This window comes from Nannospalax galili, unplaced genomic scaffold, assembly GCF_000622305.1.
Source record: "Nannospalax galili isolate Female #2095 unplaced genomic scaffold, S.galili_v1.0 scaffold18, whole genome shotgun sequence".
In the NCBI taxonomy this organism is placed as follows: Eukaryota; Metazoa; Chordata; class Mammalia; order Rodentia; family Spalacidae; genus Nannospalax; species Nannospalax galili.
Genome location: NW_008346548.1, coordinates 19,311 through 26,660, shown reverse-complemented (window position 1 = coordinate 26,660; position 7,350 = coordinate 19,311).

The window sequence follows — 7,350 nt, the reverse complement described above, 5'->3', positions numbered from 1 at the left end:
ATATATGCCCATAGATTAGTATTGTCAACCTTGGTCAGAAAAGCTTCTTTTTGTAGTGGGCAGTGATTAATGCAGCAACTCATAACTGGCAAAGTCCTGAGAAAAGTGACTATAAATGCTCAGTTCTAAATGGTTCATCAGTATCAACTACCCCCAAGGCTCAAGTGGGTGTGGGAAGGAGAGAAGAGCTGTAAGATGAGAGGAGAGCTGTGAGACACATGACAGGGCCAGTGCACTCATTAACTCACAGCATCTATGGCTACCTGCACAAGACCTGCACAAAATCAAGCCAGTCAACAGTTCAGGATGGATGGGGAAGGGACTGATGAGAACTCAGCTCTAGCCAAGGAACTACTGACAGTTGATGGCTGCCAGGGGGAGGGAGTCATTTTTCTTCTGGAGGTGTGGCCACTGGTAGGTTGCTATAGTAGGCTGTCCATGCTCAGATAGGTGGCCTCACACCCATGTACATGCAGGCGGCACTAACTGGACTCAATAGGTTATTAAAGAAAAAGAAAAGAGCACATGAATGTGAGAGGGGAATGTGTTGGGGGTGCTCTAAGGGGGGTGTGGAGAGGGAGTCAGGGGTAGACAAGATCAAGATACCTTGTACACATGTTTTAAGCTGTCAAAGAGTGAATTAACATATTCTAAAAACAATCTAGCCCTGTGTGCATGTTGTTTTCTCCTTCTCGAAACTCAGAACTTACTGTACTATCTAGCCAAATGAAAGCAGAAAGAAGAGGAGATGGGGGTGTGTGTGGAACAATAACAACCAAGGACAGCAGATCTAGAATTGGGGAGAAGGCTCTGCAAATAACTGAAAACAGCCAACAGCAGTTGCCCATTCAGAGCTAAAAATAATGTCTCTTCTTTCTGGTGAGACTCCCCAATCAGCTTAGATGTATCTATTCCAATTCAACATGACTTGCACTCCACTTTAATATTAAAACCACTCTGGGCTAGTTTTATAGGTGTCTACCATGCTTAGAAATCAATAATAAATTAATGACCAGAATGGCAAGATATGCCAGTGGGTTCAGTAGCAACATGAATGCTAAGGGGGTAACCAATCACTTTTTTATTGGATTTAAGGCCCACTCCACAAGATAAAACTCATACCTAGAACTGTAAATCTGGACAAGAATCTGTGGCTGCGGAGCTCATAGGCCCAAGGGGAGAACTTACTACTATTATTTTGTTGAATGGATATAATATCAAACTGCCTTCTAAATAAGTATTTCTAGACCGATTGATTAGTGTAAGGTTAAGTCCTCATCAGAGGACCTTCTTTGTGCACTGGATGGTGCTTAATACAGACTCACAATTGGCCAAAGTTCAGAGAATAAGTAAATGGTTGTGGAGTGCTCAGGCATAAATGGGACATCTATGTCACACTTCTTAGCCCAAGACTCAGGAAATATTGTGGAAGAGGAGAGTAATCCAGACCCAGAAAGACAAATGAGAATGTTCTCTCATATGTGGATGCTTGTTTTGAATCTTTAAATATGTGTGTTTAAACTGGAATACCCAAGGGGCCATGGGGAGATGTCAAGGAAAAAGGGAATAGAACACAGGTGATATGAAAGGGATAAGACCCTAGTGCTGAAGGTACTATATACTCAGTCATAGGACATAGAGAAATCAGGCTGATACCATCCGTACTGGCTAGCTTTCATAGTGCTGGAAGATTCTATGTATGCTAATAGGGGAGAAGAGTCATACATAGTCTTACTCAGCTGTGAACCCTGTGAGATACAATGACTGGCCTGGGAAGATATGCCCATTGGTGTAAAAGTGGCATGAATGTGTAGGAATAACTAAGCACTTTCTCATTGGATTTAAAGCCCACTCCACAAGATGGAATCCATGCCTGGTACTGTTAACTGGGCCCAAAATTCACTCGTGGTTGGCTAGGTTACAGGCCCTAGGGGAGAATCTAGTACTATTATTCTGCTAAATGGATATACTAATAAACTACCCCTTAAATTCTTTATGCCCATATATTAGTGTATCTCTCAACCCTCATCAGAGATATTTCTTTTTGTAGTACATGGTGGTTAATACAGAGATCCAGAACTGATCAATGTGCAGAGAATAAGAGATTGTGGAGTGCTTACCTCTAAATGGGACATCTATATCATATCTTCTTTCCCCAAAGCTCAAGGATCATCATGGAAGATGGGGTGGAAAGACTGAGAATCAGAGGGACTAGATGTCTGTAGCAAAACAGCATTTGCTGAACATGACAGTTCAGTTGCACATATGAAACCACAGTGGCTGGAGCTGCATCTACAACACGTGCACGAGATTAAGCCAGCCAAAATCCCAACATGGATGGGGGAGAGGCTCATGAAGTCCCACCCTTCTCCTAAGAACTACTGGAAATTGAGAGCTACTTGGGGAAGGACAATCAGCTTTCTTCAGGGATGTAGGCTCTGAGAGGCTACCCATTCTCCAGCAGATAGCCCCACACCCATGCACATACAGAGGATATTTTTTTAAAAAGAGCAAATGAAGTTGGGAAGGAAAATGGTGGAGGTAAAGGGGAGGAATTAGAGGGGAGGGAATGGGAGGGTGGATTTGATCAAAACACATTATATGCATGCATGAATATTAAAATATTTTTTTAAAAAGAGGACATAGGGTATGGAGAGCATCTGGGAGGAATTGGAGGTGGGGAGTAGGAGCAGAATACACAAGGAAGAACCCATAAACTCATTTATAACCCTTCTTTTCCCCATTCAAGTATGTGCTGTGTTTACAAAAGAAAAACACCAAATGGAAAATAAACAGTTACCCCATTGCAGGGATATTTCCACTTTAAACCTGATATTTGATAATGGTGACAAAAGAATCTTTAATGGTGATAGTTTAGGCAGGGTGACAATTAGATGAGTGTCAGGTGGGCCTGGGAAGCTGTTTTCAGTACTCTGAAATATAGCCACCTTCACTACTGCACCTATATGCACAAGCTTTATAGCCTCCTAATGGAAAACAGCTGTGTATTCAAGGTAGCGCAGCCATAGTGCAGTTATGGAGACCCAAAGCAAAACAGTGAGAGGCCCCATTACTCAAAACTTCAGCAAAAATTTAAATGTGTGACTGGTAAATGTTAATGTTGATGTGGGGATATAAAAGCTCTCACACAGCTAGTGAAAGTGGGAATTAAAACTCAGAAAGAAATTTGTTAGTTTCTGGCCAAACAGAGGATGCACACAAGCCAGGTGATTCAAAAGTTACCTATAGGTAACCCAGGGGACCTCCCTCACATCTTAAAGAGAGATATGTCTAAGAAAGTTTTTGTAGCACTGGATGGAATAGTGAAGTATCAACAACACCTAAGTGTTCAATGAAGGAGGTGATAAATTTGATACATTTTTGTAATAGAATATGATAGTGATTGAAAATGAATGAACCCATGTTCTTGATTAAATTTTGATAAATGTTGGGTTTTGAATGAAAAATTGTGCAGGACACAGTGTGGTAAATGAATACTAATTTATCACAACTGTAGTAAAAACACAAAAGCAAAATAGAAGAAATATCAAATTAGATCTGGTTTCTGTCTCTGCGGGGGAAGGAGGGTTGCTTGAAAGGGTTCAAAATAGGTTAAAAGCGGTTAAACTTTATTATAGTGTTTTTGTTCTAAAAAGTAGATTTAAGGCAAACATTTAAAAGCATAAATTATTTATTATGGGCAGCGAATGACATCATTTGCTGTAGTTTTGTTTATTAAAAATGTTTTTTAGGAGCTGAAGAGATGGCTCAGTGGTTAAGAGCACTGGTTGCTCTTACAGAGGACCCAGGTTCAGTTCCCCTCACCCACATGGTGGCTAATAACTATCTCTAAGTCCAGTTCTAGGGGATCCCATGCCCTCTTCTGGCCTCCTTGGGCATTGCATGATACAGGAGCAGTCACATTCATGTAGGCAAAATACACACATAAAATAAAATAAAATTAAAATTAAAAAGTTAAACCTGACAAAATGTCTGTGGTGTTCTAACAGTTGGGGATCAGAGAACAAACTATTTTAAAATCATTTTCTTTGTGTGTGGAGAGTGTTGTCGAGCTCTTCCTTTCTTTGTTTTTATTTTATTTTTAATTTTTTTGTTTCTTTGAGAAATATATATCACCCACACAAGCCTTAAACTAAAGCTCTTCCTGTCTCAACCTCCCTCTGTGCTGGAATTACTGGCACACACCACAATCCTGCTCTTCTTCCTTGGTAACATTTCAGTACTGACTGATATCTACCTCCTTTTAAATTCAGAAACATACATCTTCCCAGTTTCTTGGCTTCAGAAAAGGTTTTACCCAACTCTGGGTTCCAGGGATGGGTCTGATTAGTCCAAAGGTAATCCCATCTCCTTTGCTGATTGGTGTAGCCCCTAGGCCTGAGCTAACCAGCAACCAGGGAACATTATTCTGTGTTTTTTGTTTGTTTGTTTGTTTGAGACAAAGTCTTACTTTGGAGCCCTGGATGGCCTGGAACTCACTATGTAGAATAGGTTGACCTTGAACTCACAGAGATCTGCCTGCTTCTATCTCCCAAGTGCTGGGATCAAAGGCATGTGCCACCACACTTGGCCAATTCTGGGGTTTCTTATGAGATGTTTTCTTGGTCTAAGTAGAGGTTTCTATAAGCCAACCTGAAATCTCTTCTGGAACTGGAGATGGAGACCTGAAGCCAGGATCTGCTATGGCTACTTTTGGTCACTATGAACAAGTTAGGCTCAGGATAAAGCCAGCACACTAGCTGGGTACATACATACAAGGGGTCAGATGGAGAGATGGAGCCAGAGCCACCAGGTAAGTCTGACACAAGCTTTCTCTCTTTCTCTGCCTTCCAGACATGTGTTGTCAGACAGTGTTATGGCCTTATTATTTAGTCTACTCTAAATTGGATTTTCCATTACTTTTCTCCCAGAGTGGTCTAACTGCACAACTAAATGAGTTACAGGAAACGGAATCTAAAGGTGGCGATGCTTAGCCCATTCTCTGATTTTGTGACTCTCCATGGCATCAGCATTAGATGGAAGTGCTTTCTAGTCTAAAAGATGATCTGAGAGAAAAAAAGGGTACAACATACAGAAGCCGTGTTCGATGGCAAGATATACTCAGATCATTTCAGCTTTCCCCAAGTGCCTTGAGAATATGAATTTAATGCTTGGAAGGGTCCCAGCACAAGATTCCTGCAACTCAAATCTATGTTGCTGATATAAATTCTAATTACCGAACTGGAAGTTGGAGTAATTAGGGCAGACATGGTAACAAGCACTGAGCACACCTTCCATCATCAGTGCGATGCCCATAGCATAGAAGAGACCAAAGTGTTTGGGAATCCCATACTCCTGAAAAGAGGAGAAAGGGTTGTTAACAGAAAGACACACTACTAGTGACATGTGGAACCTGGAAGCCCAAATGTTGGCCTCAAGTGGCTCATTATGCAGTTTATCATCACACCATCAAGCCAAGTGTCCCTCCCCCTCTGCAGACCTGCTTGGAATCTTGGTCCTTCCCAGCTCCTACCTTTGATCTGCCTACTTTCTCCTCACCATAGCAAAGATGTCCTTAGCTTCCAGGGCTCTTAGGTGGAGAAGGTCTCGGCGCAAGAATATAGAAATAGTCTAATTTGATAATAATTGTTTTTAATTTTACTCATTGCATTTATGGCTTGATATTTCCCTGACATTTGATTGGTATCTGTTTCTAATAAGTTGCATCAATAACCAAGCATATTTCTGTTAAGTTATTTGCAAACTATGACTATTTAGGGTAGAAGTCTGCAAAGGTTACTATCTGGAAGAAGCAAAACTAGAACTATTTTTGACTTTGTAGAGCTTCTGGTCTGTGTCACAACAACTCAGCTTTACCATGGTTACCCAACCATAGATGATAGTGTGTAGACAAATTAGTGTGACTGTGTGTCAATAAACCTTTATCTAAAAAATATGTGGTGGGCCAGATTTGGTCAGTGGGCTATAGTTTGCTGAGGATAGACACAAATCTAGAAATTCAGGAAAAGATGAAGGAAAATAAGTTAAGGTATACAGAGGAGTGCTCATTAGAGAAGGGGTGTGTGTATATTTTTTCCATGTGGCTATTTCATATGTGCCACATTATTTCTTGAGAAATTTACTGTATACTAGACAGTCTTCTATACAGTATATTGGAGGCCAAATTAGAAATCAAGAAATCAAACTCTGGATAAAGTTCTGCCACTAACTTTAATGTATCATTGGGCAAATTCTTTTCTCTCAGTTTCAAAAAGGAGATAGTGGGATTAAAGGATCTCCAAAGGTCTTTTTGCCCCATCAGTGTCTGATACTGTGATTATCCTGTTGAGATGTACAGAGGGGTTGGAGGTGCAGCTTAGTGGTAGGTCACTTGTCTAGAATGGATAAGCCTCTGGGATTAATTCCTTGCTTCAAAAAAGAAAAAAATTATGAGGAGAAATACAAAATTAAAAAATATATAGATTAAAATTATCTTAATAGAGGTATTGGAAATTCCAAGTCATGGGGGCCATGAGTCAAAGGACAGAGTAAAAGACATCTTAGGGACATAGAGTAAGAGTTCCACAGGCTCCCATGGCCAGTGGGGCTGAGCTGGGAGTTCAGGGTGATGAGTGAACTCCCTCTCAGGGACACTTGATGCTTCCTTGGACTTCACAGTACAATCATAGGGAAAATTCAGAAGGACTCAGAGGGAAGAGCAGAACCTTTTATGATACACCCAGGGTAAGTGATCAGGGAGTCTTTCCTTCCACAGAGCATTTTTAAAACCAAATAGAAGCAAAGGTTTCTTTTCAAATAGGGTATTTAAGATAATTGATTGATTTGGGGATATGGGCTATTGACAGGCTCTAAAAGGCCTTGTGGTTTGCAATCTGTCCTGCTGAGACTCTAAAAGAAAAAAGTAAGGGAGCTATGTGCCCCAGGCCTGTTCCAGCTGATACCCCTGATCCTTACTTTCATCTGCCTGTCCAAAACAAACTCTAGCCCAGTCGCATCATCGTAAATAGGAAAAGTGAGTCTCAAAAGGGGCTGTAAGTGACCGTGGCTGTTGTGGAGCATGTGAGGAGAATCTGCTAGGCATAGGCACCAGAAGCTCATATTCATCTTCTGGGGAAGGTGGGGACCAAGGGGTGGAAGGCACACGGAGAACTGAATACTCAGTGGAAGGCACACGGAGAACTGAATACTCAGTCTCAGTTCCTTTCAAAGACTCCCCAGGCCTCTCAGTTTTGCAGGAGACATTCTCATAGTGCCCCTCAGCAGAGTTTCCGGATGGCCTTCTCCTGAGGGCCTTGTGATTGACAAAGATGTAGCATAGCTCCTCTGTGT